Source organism: Lontra canadensis, unplaced genomic scaffold (assembly GCF_010015895.1).
Source record: "Lontra canadensis isolate GAN:19392208 unplaced genomic scaffold, GSC_riverotter_1.0 scaffold7, whole genome shotgun sequence".
Taxonomy (NCBI): domain Eukaryota; kingdom Metazoa; phylum Chordata; class Mammalia; order Carnivora; family Mustelidae; genus Lontra; species Lontra canadensis.
In genome coordinates, this window is record NW_022631001.1 from 13,689,599 (window position 1) to 13,712,431 (window position 22,833).

General features: G+C 42.2%; 2 long non-coding RNA genes across 8 annotated transcripts in view; one reads left to right on the forward strand and one right to left on the reverse strand.

The window, feature by feature from the left end:
* Positions 1-8,383: 8,383 nt before the first annotated feature.
* The window catches only part of LOC116864987, a 60,458-nt gene continuing 46,008 nt past the window's right edge, over positions 8,384-22,833 (reverse strand). For all 7 annotated transcript variants that reach the window (XR_004382113.1, XR_004382112.1, XR_004382114.1 and 4 more), the window contains one exon: positions 8,384-9,171. This is a non-coding gene — a long non-coding RNA (uncharacterized LOC116864987). The remainder of the gene's footprint in view (positions 9,172-22,833) is intronic.
* LOC116864988 lies at positions 10,189-14,758 on the forward strand. The gene is made up of 3 exons (XR_004382119.1): positions 10,189-10,456; positions 12,780-12,926; positions 14,540-14,758. It is a non-coding gene; the product is annotated as an uncharacterized LOC116864988 (long non-coding RNA).

The window sequence follows — 22,833 nt, forward strand, 5'->3', positions numbered from 1 at the left end:
CCATTAATATATACGTGCCTTGAGAGTAAGGCCTGGCTATAGTTCATTATTCCTATAGTGAGATGCCTGACTTCCTGTTTTACAAGCAGCAGTCAGTTGAAATTTTGTAAACCAACTCAATAAAGCAACTAATTACAGTCTGTTATGATAACAACATGGTACGACTGTGCATTATAGGGGCAGAAATGCTTTATTTGAGGTATTTAAATGTTTTCTTAAGTCCACTGAATTAATGACTTGGTGGTGAGTGGAAACTAAACCTGGAGGAAAGGTCAAAGTTCAGCTCTGGTTGGAGTTGTTATGGCAACTCTCTGAGCAATAAGTCTGCATAAACAAAAGAGAGCACAAGAGGAAATACCTATTGATCTCTAATATTAGTTCTAGCAAATTGTTTTTCTGTTTCTTCAACAAAGCAGCATGTTGAGATGGTGAAAATTATACTCTTTCATGGACTGCATTAGATTCACTGTCACATTCTCTGGAAGTCTGCCTTAGGAAATAGCAAATTTTCTGAAGGGGACAGAATCATGCTTTGACATTCCTAAGGATGGTGTCATATGGATTGGTTCCTTCTGATCCCATGTCGTTCTTCTATTCACCTATTCACTGAGCATCTATGACTTTGGATGCATACTAAAACTACCTGGGAACTTTTCTCAAATACCACGATCAGTTTTCACCCCAGACCAATGGAGCCCAGATTCATATAATTTTAAAGCTCCTCAAGCAGTGATGATGCATACGAGGGTTGAAAAACCACTGTCCCATGATATATTACAAATTGTGTTAACTACTGGGGCGATGAGTAAAAATGACAATTGCTAATATTTATTGAGTGCACACCATGTCAGGCACTGTTCTGTGTGTCTTATATATATTAACACATTTAATCCTCATAACGACTCTAGAAGGTAGGTATTACTCCCATTTACAGATGAGCAAACTGAGACACAGAGATTAAGTAATGCGGCTAGAGTTATACCTTTAGGAAGTGGTGGAATGTGGTCCTGGGATGCATGCACACTGTTCTACAAACTATCAGTAGTATCATGGTCTAGTAAATAATGATAAGACAGTAGGTACCTATCAAGAACACCTAAACTGGGAGGTGAGAGAAGGTAGGGGCAGGAAGCCTTCCTGTAGGAGGTGGTACCCTAATTAAGTAGAGAAAGAATGGGAACCAGCAAGAAAAGTGGAGGAAGAGCATTTTAGGTTCCTGTCTCCATTGCCTTGCTAGACAACCTGCTTCCTCACCTTGCAGGGGTTCCTTCCTCCCTCTTCCCCACACTGAAACACTGGAATGTCCACAATCATCCTTAATACGCCTAACATTTCAACTGGGAAGACTGAAGTCATGCACAATTACTCATGCAATTTTTCCTCCTGACAATAGGTCCTTCTGTGAAGCCTCTCATTCACATATATAAAGCTCCACTCTGTTGTGTGTGTGTCCGTTTTTTTTTAAAGCCTTTGTTATAGGAACAATTCACAAACGTGTCAAACACACATTGGTTCCCCACCCCCTTCTCCTGTCCCCTCACCTGACTGGGAGAGTGGAAAACAATCCCCTGGCTTGCCAGGGACCTGTGAGCACTTGCCAACTCTGTCCTAGTGGAAGCTAACCCCGCATTTCCCTTTGCTTCTCCTCAAGTGTGGCTCTAAGCTGAAGTTTGAGGTTAACCTCAGGCAGCGCTTAGCCACACCTAACACCCCTCTGCCCGGCCCCAGGGACAGGAACAGACTCTCTGTTGAGGAAAGGGAAATGCTCCTATGCTGCTAATTAACTGTGGGAGGAGAGGAAGCTCTCTCCAGACACCAAAAATACCAAGGACCAACATTATAAAAAGCAGTCTTTGTACTGGCCAGCCGCATCATTCAGCATAGCCTAGACTGGGGCCGGAGGGGAAAATAACTCCTCTTGCAGCCCACAGGGTCCCAGCATCCCAAATGGATGCCTCAGGAGGCCAAGCTCTCCTGTCTTCTGGGGTACGGGGTCTCAGGAACAGGGATGGAGGCCGCCTGCCCTTAGACTGCAGGAAGCAGCCTAAAGCTAGCATGCTTATGGATGACTCCAGAGTCTTTGCTAGAATAGACATAGGCCTGTTGAGTAAGTGAAAAGGTGAAGAGGGCAGGTCTGTGGAGGTATGAGGCCAAACTGTAGCAGATTGCCGCAGAGTCTGGGTAATCTCACCACAGCAGGTCCCTTTCCCACCCTGTGCTTATCAAACTAGGGGCCGAGCCCCACTTGGAGCAGAGGACTATTTTAAACATAGAGAACCAAATGTCGCCTTGGTCTGGCCTTTCCAGTTCCCTTAGGCTTGGCTGCTATAGGCCCAGAGAGAGTCCGCCGCATCTGGGAGACTCAAGTCCAGAGGGTGATCTTGGGGGAAGATTGAGTTGCTGCAAAAATTGGATTTGGCCACAGGCTGGGAATTGGAGGCTTTCACAAACAGGAAGGCAGTAGGGCCATTTGGCTGGGACCGGAAGCTCAAGTGGCTTTAGAATTTGGCTGTTGATCAGTGTAGGGGAATGAGGTGAAACCTGAGGGTAGCCCCAAGGATGGAAGACCTTAGAATCTGAAGGCTGCCAGAGTCACACTGAAGTTCTTAGAGGGCCTGTTTTCATGGTCTGTCTTACTTTACAGAGCCTGGGACAGATTCCCAAGACTTTAAACTGCCAAAACCAGGAAGTCAGGGTACTAGGATTTCATACTAGGCATGTTTCCCAGTCTCTCACTCCAACATTTCTGCATCTGGGCAGACAAGGGGAAAATTCTTCCATTATAATACCACATGTACAGGATCCTTGGCAGCTCTGTGTGTGGTGGCACATCCTTTTTCCTTCCCTCCTATTGATACGGGCTCTCTTTATAGACTCCTCAAGTGTCAGAGCCGAAAAGATTTTAGAAGCCATGTAGACCAATTCTTTTTTTTTTTAAAGATTTTATTTATTTTTTTAATTTGACAGAGAGAGAGAGAGAGAGCACAAGCAGGCAGAGCAGCAGGCAGAGGGAGAGGGAGAAGCAGGCTCTCCACTGAGCAGGAAGCCTGATGGTGGGGCTCGATCCTAGGATCCTGAGATCATAACCTGAGCCGAAGGCAGCCGCTTAACCAACTGAGCCACCCAGGCACCCCTAGACCAATTCTTTTGACAAGAAAGGAGACAGAAAACTGGAGAGAAATGACTGGCACAAAGGCACACTGCTGGTTAATGACGCCAGGTCTTCTGACAACCGGTCCAGGGCCTTTTCCACAACACCACACCCTTTATAACAAAAAACATTTGTCTTAGCAGCTCCTGCCCATTCCCTATTCTGTTTCCCATTTTCCTCACTTCCAGGCAGAGGGCCTTAAACTGTACCTTGTATATGGTAAAATGATTTTCTTAAAAGTTTCTGCTATTTGGTATCCTGACAAAAAAATGTCGGGTTAGAAAGAAAGAAGTCATGGCCAGTGAAACACAGATGGACCAGGGTGGAAGAGCAAATTCCCTGACTGCAAGGCCTTGCTGCTCCAAGGTGTCCACGGACCAGCAGCCTGGGCATCACCCGGGAGTCCCATCCCAGACTTGCACTTTCACCAGATCCCTAGATGATCCAAATACACATTAAAGTCTATGCAGTGCTACTTTTAGGTATGGCTCTTCAAAAAGTCCTCCCCGTCTCCCTCCTGCTCCTCCACTCCTCTGTCCTCCATCCTAAATGCTGCTATCTTATTCTGACTTTTCTTGAAATTCAAAGCCATGGTAGGGTGGGGATGGTATTATATTTTAAAAGGGGACTCAAAAGGAGGACTTATTTTTTTAGAAAAATAAAATATAGCCAATTCGAAAGGACTTTTGCAGCTCCAATGTCATGTTGTTAATGTAGAAATACAAACATCTACTATGTTTATATTGGCTTGCTTGTAAAATCATCATCTTTGGTTATATTTAGGAACTTGATGGCTTGGAAAGTATACTGAAAAAGTCTGAGAACAAAAATATTTTTCCCCTTAACTCTCTGGAAAAAAACCTCTTTAAAAAAATCCTCAAACATCTTTTTCCTACTTTCTTAACCCCATCCACCAGTACGCATTTTTTCCTCTTACCTTTCTCCCAGTTCAATTCCCTCATTTTGTTTACATTTTAAAAAATGTATAGAATTCTCTTATTACATACTTATTCCTTAGGAAAGAATTAGGGTATACAGAAGCAAAACACCACCAGAATCCCATTGATAGAGAAACAACTATAAACCTTTTATAAAAAAAAATAATCTCATACTTTTTTGTGTATGTATTTGTTAACAAAAGTGGGATAATTCAGAACATCATAATTTGTATATAGTTCCTTTTAAATGGAACTATAAATTACTAACCTATTTACATCTGCAAACATAAAAATGTACATTTATTAAATTCTGCCATGTGATTATGCCATGATTGATTTAATGATATTTCTATTGCTATTAGGTAGTTCAACTTTTCACTACTAAAAATAGTAAAGCGCAACCTTGATGATTTTCTTACCTTAAAAAATTCTTTCATTAAATCATAAATGCACTATCACACTTGTGAGAAAAATTTAAATACAGAGAACACTAAATTTCTTTGACCATCATTTCCAGTTCTGGTTCCCATCCCACCTTCTTAGAGGTAATAACTGTTACCAGATTTGTATATATTTTTGTACATATTCTCCCAGACCACTTTTCATGCATTTAGTGCATATATATAGCTATAAGAAATAAACTACTATTTCAGGTTGTTGGTTCATTGGTGGTTATTCTTCACACCAGTGGTATAATACAAGACTTATCATTCTTCAAACTGCCTTTCTCACTTAATCAATTCTGGAGTGCTTTCTACATTAATACTTACAGATCTACTTATTTTAGCTGTTGTCTAGTGTTTTGTCCTGAACAGAACATGGTTTATTAGCATGTGTTGGATGAACTGATTTTAGGCTATTTCTACTTTTTGTCTCTTCCATAAAATATGCTTATACATGCTTCTTTGTGTACACTTGGGGGTGTTTCTTTAGGGTAGATTCAGAGAGGTGGCATTGTTGAATCTTAGGATCACTGACTTCTTTCTATGTGTGAATGAGAAGAAAAACTCTTTTGAAGATCCTGCAGGGAAAAGCATAGTTCTTAAAAGTCTGAAAAATGATTTTTGTTTTCCCCTAGCTTTGTTTTTGGCTTCCAATATTATCTTGAGGTTTCTTAGCTAGGATGGATGGATGCGTCTGAACAAGAGAAAGGGCATACCAGGCCTTTGGGGAAAAATAAGAAGCAGGTTTGGCTGAGTTTAAGATGTTGCCTTACAGGAAGGAAGAATGTCTGTGGGGCACAGCAGATGGGGAGTCCTCTCCCACTTCTCTTGTTCCAGCTGCCCCACTCCCACCGCAGCCCACCCAAATGTCAACCCAACTTTTGATGAGTGCACATGGATACAGAGCATAGCATTAGGTATTATAAGGATTTCAGTAGATGACATTCAGTAGATGACAGTAGATGACTTGTGAAGGCGAGCAAACATCCATTCATGGGAAGATGTATTAACACTTACAAGCCAGACACTGTACTACCAAGTAAAACTTATTGTCAAGCAAACTGAGTACAACCACCATTACTCCTGAGTGAACAATAAGTCCTTTGTACCTTTCACCTGGATTATTGCCCCAGGTTTTCACTTGGTCTGTTTACCTACAATCTCTCCCTTTCAACCCATCTAGCTGATTGCTGATAAAGTAATCTGAAAAAGTCACTTTTATGGTATCTGTGATCTTATTCATTCCCTTCTCCTCTTATTGTCGGGTAGGCTTCCTTTCATCCTTTACGACTCAGCTCAATAATGTTATCGTAGTAGGGGCGCCCGGGTGGCTCAGTCAGTTGAGTGTCCAGAGTCTTGATTTCTGCTCGGGCCATTGTGTCAAGGTTGTGAGATCTAGCCCTGTGTTAGGCTCTGCACTCTGCACAGAGTCTGCTTGAGATTCTCCTCTCTCTCTCTGCCTTCCCCTCTGCTCACATTCTCTCTCCAAATAAATAAATAAAATCTAAAAAAAACCAGGGTCATGGTAGTAATCATTTGCAATATGGAAGTGTATCAAATCAACACATAGTAGATCTTAAATTCACAGTGTTATATGCCAATCACATATCATTAAAGTTGGGAGGTAAAGACAGCTCAAACTTTTCATTCAATTACTTAACATGTATTAAGCTCATACTATGTGCATATCACCTCTACTGAAAATTTCCCCTGACTCTAGGCTCTGTAAATAACTCTATCTCTGCTGCTTCTCTTGTAGTAGATCCTACTTTATTGTCATTACTTTTTATGTATGTATGTATGTATGTATTTTCTTCCATCCCTTTTTATTTTGTTTAAATATTTTTAAATTGGAGTATAGTTGATACACAATGTAGTTTCAGGTGTACAACAAAGTGATTACTTATTTTTTTTTTTTTTCTGGCCTATGTCCACTCCAAACTGTGAGTTCTTAAAGTACAGAGTCTGTATCTTTTCCACCTCTGAACCCCCAGGACCTAATATTATGCTGGGCATATGGCTGATGCTTAATAAATATTTGTTCAACAAAAACAATGAATAGGGGCACCTGGGTAGCTCACTCATTAAGCATCTGCCTTCAGCTCAGGTCATGATCCCAGGGTCCTGGGATAGAGCACCGCATCAGGCTCCCTGCTCAGTGGGAAGCCTGCTCCTCCCTCTCCCACTCCCCCTGCTTATGTTCCCTCTCTCTTTGTCTCTCTCTGTTAAATAAATAAATAAAATCTTTAAGAAACACATACACACAATGAATAAATGAGCTTCCCAGAAGTGTGTACCCTGGTTCTCAAAGTACTTTAAAGATCTACAAGATAACTTTTGCTTAGAGAGGAAACTGTGTTAGGTAGCAAGAGCAGAGATAGGCTTTGCAGTGACTTGTCCTGGATCCTGAAAGTAGTAGAGGGAGGGGCTACTTGCCCCAGTCTAAATCTTTTCATTTTATTTTTCAAATGCACAGTCTATATCACTGTTGCAATATAAGGGGTGTGAAAGAGGTGTTTATTTTTAAAAAAGAAAAGAAAGCTTTTAAAAAGATGCAACTTTCCCTAGTTTAGAACTGGACTTTTTAAACCTCTCGCCTAATGCTGCCCCTTGCTTAAAGCCCTTCCGTGACTTCTCATGGGTTAAAGTTCAATAATTTTAGCTTGTCTCGTGAGGCTCCACATGGCCTGGAGATTGCCTATTTCTCCAGCATTTGTTCACATCGTTCTTCCTGAAGCTCCTTACACTCCAGCCACAGAAGTCATTTCTTTGATCTTCAAGGCCACCAAGCTTCTTCATCGGTGATGCCCTTCATGCCTGGAATACTCTCTGCTACAAACCACACCTGTACCCCCTCTCCCCATGCCCCCCCAACTTCACTGACTGCCACTCATCCTTCAGGTCTCAGCTTAGTGGTCACTGCCTGGGGAGGCCTGCTCCCCGCCACAGCGGAGGCTAGCTCACCCTACGGTATGTCTACAGAGCATTCTGTCTTTTCCCTTTACAACACTTACGATTCTTGTAACTTCATCATCAAGTTATGTAATCACCGCACATTTGTTTTTTCACCGCCCCCCCTTCCCGGTCCATGAGGATGGGATCTGCATTTGTTTTGTTCACTACTTTATTGAAAGGGCTTTACCTACATTACTTCATCTAGTTTCACAATCCTGTGAGACAGACATCCTCATCCCTTATCTGACAGAAGAGGAAACTTAAGGCTCAGAGAGATGTGTGGTAGAGTCAAGATTTGACCTCAGTTCCATCTGTATTACTGAAGAGTTAAAAGGGCTAGAAGTTCATTTATTTGGGATTTGGATTCTCAAGACTAGAATTTAATAAGATAATAATTCTGGGTGTGCCTCTAAATCTGTATAATAGAGATATTATTACTTTACCTTATCTACCTCACAATTTTCCTTAGGATCAAATACAATAATATATTTGGCATGCCTGTTAGCCATAATACAAGCTAGGAATATAAACGAAATACATAGTATTTTTCATCAGACTCAAGTCTATAACGGCTGCTGCTTATCTGGTCTGCGCATTCTGGGCATCAGTTTCTTCAGAAAGATTGACAGTTTGAAGACGAAGAGTCCAGATATCCCTGTACATTATCTAGAGCAGGTTGTTAGCCCAGACTTCTGCTGACAGCTAAAAGATTAGTTGAGGGGTGCCTGCGTGGCTCAGTGGGTTAAGCCTCTGCCTTCGGCTCAGGTCATGATCTCGGGGTCCTGGGCTCTCTGCTCAGCAGGGAGCCTCCTTCCTCCTCCCTCTGCCTGTCTCTCTCTCTACTGGTGATCTCTCTCTCTCTCTCAAATAAATAAATAAAATCTTTTAAAAACAAAAGATTAGCTGAGAACGATAGTGTTCATCTTACAGGATGAGAACTATACATTTAGCTTTTACATAAATAAAAATAAAGCAATAAATAAAACACAGAACGTGTTTAGAATTTAGTGTCCAGTATGGACCTCCAAGAACAGATTGAATGGTTAGGCAAGTGCGGTTAATGATTAGCATGAGTGGTTAAGAGCTTAGACTTTGGAGTCAGAGAGACCTCAATTCAATTCCCTCGGGTCTCTGTTTACCAACAAGGAGGCCTTGGGCGAGTCACTTAACTCCTTGAAGCTTCATGTCTACACTTTTAAATGTTACCACCCCTCAGCCTGTTGTAAGGATTAAAACAAATAATTTAAGGAAGCACCGGGAATACAGGAAATGCTGCACACATGTGGAGAGTTGTTATTGCCATGTTGGTCTTTGTTTCCTGGCTTGCTGATCCCTCCACACCTATATGTTCCATGTTGCTTTCATTCCAACTGGAATGATGACTCTCAGGTGTCAGAGTCTTAAGAACTAAGGCCAAGAACTCTGTCTCTTAATCTGCAACTGCTCCAAGCGAGGCCAACCTTGCATGAAGGGGAGAGGTTTCCTCTCATGTGCTGTGTGCAGTGAGTCCCACCAGCTTCTCAGGAGTCTGGGGAAGCTTCGGTGTTCGTGCAGAGCACCAAGTTCTTCCATCCATGTTCAAACAAAGGCATGTCTCTGCTCAGCTACTTTCAAGAGTCAGGGTAAGGATGGGAGGATTTTATTCTCTCTGGCTTTGGACAGCCAAAGGACTTGCAATTTGGAGCTGCAATAAAAAAGGGGTTTCGCTGTTTGGTTACTCTATGGCTAAGATCAGATAGGCACAAGAAGATGCTTTGATTCCTTATTAATTTTAAAATGGAAGCCTTTCTATAATTCCGAAGCAGGAGTCAGAAATTCTAGTGGTAGCATTGTATTTTGGTTCGTGTATGTGTGTTTTCACTTAAAATGTACTTAACAGAGAAGTACTATGTTCTATTCTTTGGGGAGGAACACAAAGATCAGTAAGTTCTCTTTCCCTCACAGGAACTGAAATCCTATGTAGGATATAGACTAGGACACAGACGATGGGAGGGAGTGAACATACAGGCAAGGAAGGATGCTCTGAGCATGGTCTCCTCGATTCTGGATTGGATTTGAGTGTTTGGGGTGGTGGGTAAGGGAGTAAAGAGAAATAGACACCCAGTGGTGCCCGAATCCTGGCATTTATATTTATTAGTTAAATTAACCTGAGCAAGCCATTTACCCTCTCTGAACACGTTTTTTTTTTTTTTTTTCATGTGAAAGCAGAGAATATGCTTACCTCCAAAGATTGCTATGAGGATTAACTGAGATAAAGTACATGTCAGGCATGATGCTGGACAAACTGTAGCCAACAATTACTAGCCAATATAAATATAAGTGTGATTAATATACCATGACATAGTATTTAAAAATCGTGTCAGCATATAGGGTCAGTGGGGGAGGCTTGACGAAAGAGATCTTAACTGTCATTTCAGCAGCATGGTACAGACGCGGAGCACTTCTCAGATAAGCAAATGTGAAATCCCCCTTGCTAAATATTTGCCACTCTTCTGACACAGAGGATGACATCCTGTGGTCACTCCCCTCCCCTAGTGAGATATTAGCTGGTGGTTTCATGCTCACCCCACCCACGACGGTGGATTATCTGCCGGTAACAGACAACCAGGAAGATCAGTGGTTTACAATGAGCAGAGACCGGGGGTTTTACAGTAAATAACTCTTCCATTTCTATCAGTTTCTTGACCGAATGCTGAACAAATTACGATATAAAATGATAAGGAAGCCAAGACACAGCTTTCGGAAAAGCTGAAAGCCTCTTTGATGTTGGAAGCACATCCTGTCATGTAGAGTACACTAAATGAGATGATGGCTGAAGACGACTTTACGAACAGGATAATTGGTGCAGCAGACAGATGGAAGGAGGAAGGGGGCCTGGCACCGTACCTACAAGTGCAAGAGCACCTTCCTTGATGAAGCTGCTGTTCTGCACTCTAGAATCCCTCATTCCATTCGCTCAATCTAAGCAAGTAAGCCTGATTTGAATAAATGCTAATTCAGCTCATTTATTATAAAACTCCTTGATTTAAGGGAAACACATGGTTTCTAGCAGGAGAAAATCACAATCTGTGATATAATGGTTATTACTCATAATAAATGCCACTGTGGTCTCTGCTCTGTTTTCAAAAGCATTAGTCTCATAAGGACATTGTAACATCCAAAAGTTTATTGGCATTAATGTGGTTGGATCTATGTTTATTATGATGCTAATCAAAATAGGGGGCACCATCTTGGAGCTTCCAGTTCAGGTCACTGGGAGGGAGAATTCAAACAGGCTTCAGGGAGAGTTTGAGCGGGGCTTCAGTTCAAACCGTGTGACCCTTGGAGAACCTCTCATTGTCAATCTCTAGGCTATAAATTCCATATAGGTAGAAGTCTTTCCTATCACTTTAGGGCTGTGCTAAACCCAAAGTTCAGCAGAACATCTAGTACATGATGGGTGGGGTATCAATATTTGTTGAAATATTTAATTCCACCTTCATTACCTCTTTTAACACAACAACCCTGACAGCTCAATATAATTAGCTTTAGTTTGCAAATAATAAAGTTGACCTGCTTGTTTCAAAGCTATCTACAGAGTTATGCATGTGATGGGATGTTGCAGGTATGGGAGAAATTGCTCTATGGCCACATGATCTCTGAGCTTAACATGGGAGAATCAAGGAGAATAATATTGTTTATGTAAAGATGCTTTTCATGCTTTTGCAGAGTGGAAAGAAGTAGCTCTGTTGGCCATTTGACTAGAGAAGGAGCTTGAAACCATATTTATGGGGACAGGTGGAAACAAGTGGAGATGTTTGGTTTGGAGAAGAAAATGCCTCGGGACATAGTAACAACCATGCTTTCGCATCCAGGGCTCACTCAGAGCAGAAGAGACTGTCTTGACTATATTGGTCTAAAGGCCAGAACACAGTGCAAGCTTTAGGGAAACCAATTTTGGTTTGACATAGGAGAGAACACTGTAACCCCTTCTGCTATTCAGAAATTGAATAGATCACCTTGGAAGCAGTAAATCCCATTATTGGCAATGTCCAAAGTGGGACCACATGATCACTTGACAGGAATATTGTAAAAGGGCTTTAAATATTGGCTAAGGGGAGAAAGGTACTAGGCTGAGTATTTCCTTTTCGTCTCCTAGAATCTATGATTCTGTAATCCTATACTTGAAATTTGTAAAAATGGTATCCAGTCAAGAATATATTTAAAAGGAAACTAGGTAATAGCTTAGTTCAGATTCCATTAGCCTATGAGGTCCCCTAATGTAGGATATCTCTCTATGTGATGCAGCATTGTGTTCCCAGCACCAGCATGGTGTCTCCACATAGTACACCGTGGGTCACATGTGTTAAATGAATCAGTTGGAATCCTGGGTAAACTGGGAACCTATCATGCTCTGAGCATTGACTTCCCAAGAAGTTATGGAGTGTAACAGGCATGAAAGCTCAGCCAGATCAACAGTCCTGTCCTCCTTTCCTATCTACATTGTAAGTTTGATCTAGAGGGAAACATTTCCAGTTATTTGTGTTGTAAATATCATACTTACATGGAATCTTTTCCTCGGAAGAAGTGTGTATTTGCTGTTGCTCTCACGAGCTTGGAAGTTATTTGTGAGGAGACCATGCAGAAGCCAACTTGTGGGATGCTGGAATGAGAGGACTGGCAGGGGTCTGAGAGATCCCCTACTTTATCTGCAGCTGAGAGTATGCTAGAGTGATGGGGCCATAAATTAACGGGCTGAAAACCATAATCCAATATGGGGAGTCATCCCCGGAGGTGACACTGGAGAAACCCCAGAGGGAGACAATGGTTTCATCTAGTCCACCGGTCAGGAACTCAATGCAATATAGTTGACCCTTGAACAACACAGGTTTGAGCCACCTGGGTCTACTTATATGCAGCTTTATTTTCAATTCATGCAGTATAGTACTGTGAATGTATTTTCTCTTGTTAGTGATTTGTTTTTGTTCTTAGTGATTTTCTTTAATAACATTTTCTTTTCTCTATTTCGCTTCATTGTAAGAATACAGTTATAACACATATACGAAATGACTGTCTATCTTACCAGCAAGGCTTGTAGGCTACTGGGAGTTAAGTTTGGGAGGATTCAAAAGTTATATGCAAATTTTCAACTGTAAGCCTTGTGTTGTTCAAGGGTTAACTGCATAGTGAATGAATGAACAAATGGTGTCCAGGAGCAATGTTGAACTTCGGACCAGAAGGCCTGAATTCTCCTCTGGAGCTACTGTCACTGACTGCCTTGTGACCCTTACATGTTCCTTATCCTCTCTGTAGACGTCATCTGGGGCTATAGGCATTCAGACAACTGTCCTATTTGGAGGATACCAGTTATAGTGGAAGGAGGGCACGGCTGTCTCGAGTGTCGGTAACAGTGGAAATGGAGAGAAGCAGATGACTCTGAGGGCCATTTAAAGCAGTAGAGTAAGTAGGTCTGCATGTATATTTGGACGTGGGGCGTGAATGGGGGGGAAGTGGTCAAAGATGACTCCTAGATTTCTAACCTAAGCCGCTGGGTGGATGACAGCAATATTTGCTGAAATAGGAACAAGCAAGCAGGTGCGGGTTTCAGAGGAAGCTGATGGACCACACCTTGTGCTCCCAGAAGCCCACACACTCAGAAAGATCCTGGCCCTTTGGCTCTTCTCTTACGTCTTTGTATGAGAAAAGGCCCACAGCATGAGAGGGTTGGTAGACCAGGTAGCTTCAGATGTGACAGATACTCTCGTTATGCCTCCTGATGCGAGAATGCTTCAGGGTCTGGTATAACTCAGCTTTAAATCCCTACATTCAACTTTTCTTATTGCTAACACAGCTCTGGAAGGCAAATATGGAGATCTGGGACCCACAAATCTAAAATTACAAAGAAAAGAAGAGAACGAGGGGACATTTCAAGATTAGAAGCTGGTTTTCTGCCAGAACCTTGCTTTATTTAATACACTTGCCCACACTCTCCTTGGTTTCCAAAGACCCACTGCAGGTTTGACTCCTGAAGCCTATGTCAGTGCCTCTAGGCTTCGGTGCTGAATAAATGAAACTAGTAAGATTAAAAAAAAAAAAAAAGTGGAGCTCCCTGAGGCCTGGCAGTGTCAGGACGGGGACCGATGAGTAATGGCGAGAACAGAATTCCCATGGCACTGAGTTACCACTGACTTCAGCTTTTTTTACTTACCATTTAAGTACTTGGGTACGCTGAGCTGACCTCCTTAAAGCCATGTTCAGTACAGAGAATAACTGACATCCCATAGCATCTTCTGAATATTGCGGGGTGGAGAAGACGCATTTTTATATATAGCAGAAAGGGAAATGGAAAAAGCAAAGAGAGCAAAGGTGAAAATATGAGAAATTATGTCTGTCACTTTAAAAAAAAGATTAAGTTTTATGTCTGTGTTTCTAATTACAAAAGCAGTATATGTTTGTAGTAGAAAATTTAAGAAATACAGAAAAGCACAATAAAATCTTCAGCTGTAATGTCACTAAATGCTCTTGCCATTTGATAAATATTTACTGAATGCTGACTAGCTGAGGCACAATTTAAGGTCCACAAGAACATTGAGACTTGAGCAATATTATCACTCCCTTTTTTTTTTTTAAATATTTTATTTATTTATTTGACAGAGAGAGAGATCACAAGTAGGCAGAGAGGCAGGCAGAGAGAGAGGGGGAAGCAGGCTCCCTGATGAGCTGAGAGCCCAATGCGGGGCTTGATCCCAGGACCCTGAGATCATGACCTGAGCCAAAGGCAGAGGCTTAACCCACTGAGCCACCCGGGCACCCCTTATCACTCTCTTTTAATCCATGAAGGAACTGACGTTCAGAGGTTGATATTCACCTGAGGACACACAGCTGGCAAGTGGTACAGCCTAGATTTGAACCTGACTCTGTATCCCAGTCTTCTCACAATACTTTGTCTTGATCCATGGAAAATACGAGAGGTGATGTCACTTGGTCAAATAATCCCAAATTTCAAATGGGAAGTACTCCACAGCAGAAAGATATCACATGATATTTAAAAAACGTGTCTTGCCTTTCCTCAGCTACACTAAGGTGCTTGGTTCTTCCGGGGAAGCTGAGGCCACGCTGGGGTGAGGCCCTCACTTCATCTGGCGACTACACTGTGCCCAGCCACACCCGCTTAGCACTTGCCCACCCTTCTCGGAGCTCGCCTGCATCTATGTGGCCCTGAGCCTGCTCCAGGAGGAGGTGACAGTCACGGAAGATAAGATCAATGCCCTCAATAAAGCAGCGGGTGTAAGTGTTGAACATTTCCGGCTTGTTTGCAAAGGCCAGTGTCAACATCAGGATCCCGATCTGCAATGGAGGGGCTGCTGGATCTGCCCCAGCAACTGGTCCTGCCCCCTCAGCAGCACAGCCAGCCCAGCTGAGAAGGAGGTGGGAACAAAGAAGAATGAGAGGAGTCTGATGAAGACATGGGTTTTGGTCTTTCCTGCTAAACCTCTTCTGTAACCTGTTCAATAAAAAGCTGAACTCTTAAAAAAAAATGTGTCTTGTCTTTCAAGTCTTGTCACACTTCCTGCAATTTTGTAAACTCATCCATTGCAAAAGTGATGTTTTGATTCTTTGCCCTTTCTGACAACCAGAACAGAAAGCAACTCTCTTTCCATTACTTGGCCTGAGGCTTCCTTCTGCTTCTGCCCAAGGCAGGTTGTGGTTAACACTCACTGCTTAACCTCTTCATCCTCTAAAGAAGTCCCTTTTTGAAGTAGAATCTTTTTTTTTTTTTTAAACCATTTTGATACCTTGGACAATCCTAAATATCAAGCCAATCACTTAAAAAAAAAAAAAAAAGAAAAGAAAAAGTAATGTGTGTCACAACCTTACCCCGTTTCTAGGCTTCATTGTCTCTTACCAAATCTCTCACTTCCCAGCCTTGAATCCCCAATCTGACTCTCACTTCATCCAGATATTAGAATGACTTTCTACTGCTACAGAGTACTTGATTTTTTAAGTTGAAAGTTTAATGCTTTATTCTTCGTAGAAATGAATTAAGTGTGAATGTCAAAAAAAGCACTAGCATCAAAACAACCATAACAGGGGCACCTGGGTGGCTCAGTGGGTTAAAGCCTCTGCCTTGGGCTCAGGTCATGATCTCAGGGTCCTGGGATTGAGCCTTGCATGCGCTTTCTGTTCAGCAGGGAGCCTGCTTCCTCCTCTCTCTCTGCCTACTGCTCTGCCTACTTGTGATCTCTGTGTGTGAAATAAATTTAAAAAAAAGTCTATTAAAAAAAAAAAGCATAACAAAACACTGTATTCCCAGTACCCAATCCTGACTACCTAGCTTGGTCCCCAGCCAGTCATGTACTGTCAGCTTTAGACATTCCCTGTGCATCCACCACTATTAGCTGGCCCGGTATCTTCTGGAGAACTCTCCAGTGGTTCTTAATCTAGGGTTGTCATTCACAGTGGGAGCTTTGGAACCAAGCTGCCCCAATTCAAATCTCACCATTACCACTCCCTGGGTGGCCTTGGGCAAGCTATTTAACTTCCCTGTGCCTCAGTTTCCTTGTTTGTTAAAGTGGGGAAAAGAATGATACCTATTTTATAAGGTTGTTGTGAGATCAAATACTTGTTTTTTTTTTAAAGATTTTATTTACTTATTTGACAGACAGATCACAAATAGGCAGAGCAGCAGGCAGAGAGAGAGGGGGAAGCAGGCTCCCTGCTGAGAAGAGAGCTTGATGTGGGGCTCAATCCTAGGACCCGAAGATCATGACTTGAGCCTAAGGCAGAGGCTTAACCCTCTGAGCTACCCAGGCACCCCAAGATCAAATACTTGTAAGGCTAATGCTTGTAAAGGACTTAAGACATGGCCTGGCATATTGTAAGCATGTAGTAAACCTAACCTAATAAGACAAACGGAGTTGTCTGTCCATCTTCTCACCCCAAGGGCCAGTAGTAAGGATCTATTTCTTAAAAAATAATATAAAATTTAAGTGGTTTTTCCTGTTGTATTTATTGGCATTGCTGAGTAATTTTTTAAAAATTGCACATGCACAATAGTTTGCCTACAATTATATATTGAATAGACTTTTGTGGGCTTGCCTAGAAATCTTAATAACCACTTACAATACTGTGTGTGTGTGTGCGCGCGCATGTACACATTTATCTCTCTATTTACATGCATACACACACATTCTTTTGCAGTAGATTTTTGGACAACAGCTTTTATATAACATATCCAGTTGATTTTATACATTTATTTTTCTTGAATAGATTTTTCATTTCCAAAGATTGGCTGGTAAAGCACTGGCAAGACTCAACATGGTCTTGAACAGCATGCCAAAGACTTTGTATTTTATTCCCTATATGACGAGGAGCCGCCCATGGCTTCATAGGAAGACAGCATCACAGTCTAACATGATTTAGGGAGCAGTGCAAAGGCTTCTCTGATTAGGAGACCAGGGAGGTCAGTTAAGAGGCTGAATGAGAGCCTCGATTAAGGTGGCAGATGAGAGGAGATACATGTGAGGATAATTTGGGGTAGAATTAAGAGGACTCAAGAATGAAGTGGTGAGAGAAACAGAGGAGATCTGAGGATTTTTATTTTGGGCGAATGGGAGAGTGGTAAAACCATTAAGAAAGGCAGAAGGGATGCAAAATTTTCTAGGAGATAGAAATAGGCTGTGAAAGGTTGGGATATAATGCAAGCCTCTTCCTCAACTAAAAAAAAATCTATGTGCACCCATTAATTTTGACATCTGAATCTAAAACCAAACAAAAATTGAAGGACAGTGGAAGATGGAGGAGGAGGAGGAGGGACGAGGAGGAAAAGGAGAAAAAAATTAATGTACATTAAATGTTATATTTGAGGGAGTGCTGGGCAGATGCTAAGTTTGTAACAACACACTCTTTCATTTATGCAGAGATCTCTCCCAACAGAACAGCCAGAAACTTGTTTGGAAAGACCCATACAAGGCTGCAAGCACCCCAACTACATCCTTTCCAAGATGCTAATGCTTTCTACTTTCATCCAAGACTCCCAAAGCCTGTGTGTTCAGTGGGCAAAGAATGAGGCGGAGGGGATACTCTCATCAGAGACCACATGGTCAGCCAACCATGCAGAAGGGAGTAGCTGAGGCTACCAGCCCAGAAATGGTATACTCTACATAAAACCATATTTCCTTCCCTTATCCCTCCCAAATACTCAGGCTGGCATAGGGAGTTTTTGACAATGAGAATGAAGCTGTCCTATGTTGTATCTATGAGTTTTGTTGCCGTATTTTCTAAGTCAGAACTCCAGATGCATGACAAACACAGTTGTACTAATGGCAACTAAAGGACAGGCTATTTTAAAGACTCTCTGGAAAATCTAGTGTATGTGGTTGCCATGGTAAACACAAATTACTTAAAAGACGGATTCTACAAATATTTATATGATACCTACTAGGTGCCAGGCATGGTTTTAGGTGCTGGCCATAGAATAGTGAACAAAATATACAACATGTTATATAATGGGAATGGGCAGTGTGTTGGGATTTAGGATTTGGTCTATTAATTTAAAGATATGATGCAAAAAGAGCATGACCAGGTATGTAATGATACTGCAGATCTTTAACTTCTCTTTGAATCCCCAAAATTCCAAAGGACCAATTTTAACTGTGCCTGACTAATCAGTGATATAGTCTCTGACCACTAGTGGGAAATCATCTCTCCCTTCTCTGACTCCCCTGCACTTCCTTTGGTGGTCTGAAAAGCAACAGATCATTCTATCATGTGTTATCATTATGTATATGTCTCTTTTTTAAAAAAAAGATTTTATTTATTTATTTGACAGACAGAGATCACAAGTAGGCAGAGAGGCAGGTGGGGGGGGCAGGCTCCCTGCTGAGCAGAGACCAATGCGGGGCTCCATCCCAGGACCCCGAGATCATGACCTGAGTGGAAGGCAGAGGCCTCAACCCACTGAGTCACCCAGGCGCCTCATATAATTATGTATATGTCTTAACAGTGTTTGTAGACTCCTCCAAAGCAGCCTGCTTTTGCTTGTATTTCCAGGTCCCTTTCCTGGTACTGTTTTTTTTTTTAAGATTTTTATTTTATTTATTTGACAGACAGAGATCACAAATAGGTAGAGAGGCAGTCAGGAGAGAGGCGGGAAAGCAGGCTCCCCGCTGAGCAGAGAGCCCGATGCGGGGCTCAATCCCAGGACCCTGGGACCATGACCTGAGCCGAAGGCAGAGGCTTTAACCCACTGAGCCACCCAGGCGCCCCCCTGGTACTGTTCTTAATCCTCTCCCTTCTTCTCTTCCATTTACACATATCAATGTCCCTTCCATGCAGAAGTCTTTGCTAGTCCCTATATATGCCAAGCTCTTTCTAGGCCATGCCTTTGCACACAGTCCCTTCTGATGGAATACCCTTTCCCTTCTTTGCTTTGGAGAACCATAATTCCTTTCAGAAGAATCAAAGTTATTTCCACAGTTAAGCAATCCTTGACTTCACTGGGTCCTGTCCTTTGGCTCTTGGAGGGCTCTAGGCATATCTCTGTTAGCTCACTTATCACCGTGTTTTGTTTTTCACTGTTTATAGGTCTATAAGTCCTAGGGCAGAGTCCTTATTTTATCGATCTAGATCTCTAGGGCCTTGTACCTTTGCCTGAAAAGGACTTCAGTGAAAGTTGCTGAATAACTCACTTGCCTTTTGAACTGACAGGGAGACAGCTATATGATTCTAAGGCCCTCCTTTATTCCCTCCCTCCCTGCCTCACATACTCATTTGGCCTTGCTAGAAATTTCCCCAAGTGCTCACTCCTTGGCTTGAAGGCACTGAAACTTATATGAACACCAATGTTATATAATGGATAGAGCACTGGATGAAGAACCTAGAGACCTACAGTCTAGTTCCAACTCACTCCGTAGTTAGTTCTGTGACCTCTGCCAAATCACATCATCTTCCTAAGTCTATGTTTCTTCATTTATAAGGTAGAAGTGGAACTCAATCCAGAATTATATCTATTTTTTTTCCTCTGATAATTTCAGTCAAATGATAGCGGCCTGTCAGAGAACTTTGTTGAAGGTTGTGAAGCTTGGATTAAAAAAGACACTTGGGACGCCTGGGTGGCTCAGTTGGTTAAACGGCTGCCTTCGGCTCAGGTCATGATCCCAGCGTCTTGGGATCGAGTCCCGCATCGGGCTCCTTGCTCAGCAGGGAACCTGCTTCTCCTTCTGCCTCTGCTGCCACTCTGCCTGCCTGTGCTCTCTCTCTCTCTCTCTGACAAATAAATAAATAAATGAAATCTTAAAAAAAAAAAAAAAGACACTCAGCTGGAAAAAATATAGTGACTGTTTTGGACCATTCTGCACAGAAGTGAGAAGTGGGACATGCCTGCCTATTATTTGCTGACAGGAACTGAGTGGGTCTTTGAGTTCCTCTTAGTTCAAACACTCCACCTGTCATGATTCATGTGAGATTATGTGTGAAGTCAGTTCAATTTTGTTCAGACACTTGTTAAGTGTTTACTGCATACTGTGTACTAAACAGGGCAAGATTAAAAGAAGAATAAATAAGGCATGCCTGTAAGGGACGCTGGGTGATAAGAAGAGGTAGACAGTAAGTACCACCTTCATTAAGTAGATAATGGGAACTGAGACTCCACCAATGAGTGGAGGAACTGGATCTCAGACTAACAGGACTTTCAGTGCTTTTCCACTTTTCCACTATACCTCACTACCCTTCATTTTCAAAAGAAAGGAAAAGGAGATACTGAATGAAAAGCTTGGGTGTTTTCCATGCCTGGGGCATAATAGCAGAGGCCCAAGATGATTGGACAGTGTTAGAAACCTGGGGAAAGAAGTAGAAAAGGGAACAGAAGAGTCCAGAAAACAGATTTCACCTGTTGCATGAGGTCTGGTCTTGGCTGCTGCTGCACAGGAAGCCTGCATTGGGCCATATTCACGGCAAGTATGCATCCTCATGGCCTATGTGCCTCAATTCTAAGATTTTTCTGTCTCCTGAAGAGTGGTGGGGTTGGGGAGAGGCAACGACTCTTCTGGGATGAAACAGTGCAGGATAGTTATTCAAATCAAATCCCACTGACAACCCATCAGGCCATACAACCTTTGTGCCATGACGGTGTCCACCAGCCACCACCTGAGGGCATGGCCCTGTACACTTGTGAAGTTTGGAGGAGAACTTTTATATCCATTTGGTTTGAAAATGCCACTATTTTCCAAGTACTGAATTTTTCTAAGTAGTGAGGTTTTTTTCCTAAGTAATGGCAGATGGCTGTTTTCCAGGCTGTGTGGATGCATCTTGATGGAGATGGGGGGCAGTCATAAATTCAGTGTGTGGTCTCTGGACTCCATATGTTCCGATTCTTAATAGTGACCAGGTCCTGAGAAAATCATTCATGTGACTAGACTCACATAAGACAGGCAGCCATGAAGAAAAGGAAGTTGCTGATTGATAATGAACTTCCACACAGTAGGCAATGCACACAACACTAACATCTTATGATCCAGTACATTCGTGGTATTGGCAGACCTGAGAAACCAGCCAATATTCTGAAAGTCACTAAGGGAGAACACAAAGTTATAAAAAACAAGACTCAGTGAACTAAAAATGGTATTTATTTTTGGCCACAGTAACCTTAAAACATAGAATGTTGGAGCTAGAAGGCACGAAGGTCACCTAAGCCAACTATTTCATGTAACAAAAGGGGAAACTAAGGCCCAGAAATGAAAAGTAACTTGCCCAAACCCACATCATTTATTTATTTTTCTTTTTATCCTACAGACATGGACGGAGTGCCAACCAAGAGCAAAGGTTCATTCTAAGCAAAGTGGAGCCTTTCACAAGCTCAAAAGTCTAGTTTAGGAGATGGATATAAATAGAGCCAGTTCTCATACAGTATGATTAGTGCACTAAGACAGGGGTTGGCAAAGATTTTCTGTTAAGGGCAGGATACTAAGTATTTTAAGCTCCGCAGGCCATATAATGTCTGGTGCAACTACTAGGCCCCACTGCTGTAGCACAAAAACATCCATAAACAAGACGTAAATGATAAATGGTCTGCATTCCAGTAAAATTTTACTTACTGCCACTGAAAATTTAAATTTAATATAGGAGACATGTGGCATGAAATATTATTCTTCTTTTGTTTTTTTCCAACCACTTAAACATAAAAACTGTCCCTAACTCATGAGCCTACAAAAATATGCTGCAGGCTGGAATTAGCCTAAAGGCAGTGGTTTGCTGACCCTTGTCTTGGCTGAACCAAAGTTCCAAATGATTTTTTACCATCCATGAACGTATGGTCTAGCTGGTGGTCAGATTCATTCCCCAAGAATAAAAGGCTGGGGGCAGGGGGGAGAGTGTATGCTTGTCAGCATCACTCTGAAGAGGCACAGTCATTGAGGTGGGTATTCCTCACAGAGAACACTAGAAGACAGGAGGAGAAGAGTCCCAAAAGCCCCTAATTCATCTCCATCCCACCTCTACTTCCAGTTAAACTCTGAATGCCTCCATAATCCTGGGCCAACTTTACTTACTTTTCACATTATGGAGACTCTTAATTTCATGTAGTTTAAAATGTGGATTCCTCTGGAGAAGAGCTGGCCCTTTCTAAGTTTTCCCCAAAACCAAGTTTAGAGGGCATCAAATGGCTACATGGAACTCCGTCCTTCCAAGAGTCAAGTAATGTTTCATAACATTAGGGGTGCCCTGCGTGTGGCCTTGGGGGAAGACTGACAACCTGCTCCTCAGAGACATGAGCACACGGGCAGCATCTTCCCAATCTTTGAATGTCTAGCCCTTCAGAGCAGAGTTTGGCCTTTCAGAACCACTAGGCTTTGTCATGGGCAGTTTCCCTGATGAAAAGGTAGAGGAGAATTCTCTGGGTCTCAGTTTCCTCCCTCATAAAAAAAGTCATTATAATCTCACCTACATCACAGGTTTTTATGCAATCACATGTGTGGTAACACTCTGTACACTGACTAACACTACATGAACCACCACTTGCTTCCATCCACACCATCTCCATATTCAATAAAGCCATTTTATCTTTCTGGGCCTCATTCTCTTTATCTCAAAAGCCAGAAGGGTGAATTCAATGCTTCTGAGTTTCCATCCAATTCTACCACCCTGGCCCTGTGCCTTGTTAGGAAAGGAGGTTTTCATTGTAAAACTGTGAGCAGTTTTACATTTATGATTGAAGGTGAAGGGCAGGAACAAAGAAGTCAAATATGGAAAAACACCAACAAAAAAAGAGAAGACTAGAAGGGAACCTTGGCCCTATAGAAGGAGTAACACAAACGGTCCTCCTTGTTCAGTGTCCAGTATAAAATGTCTGCTTCCTTAAAAAGCGAAAATG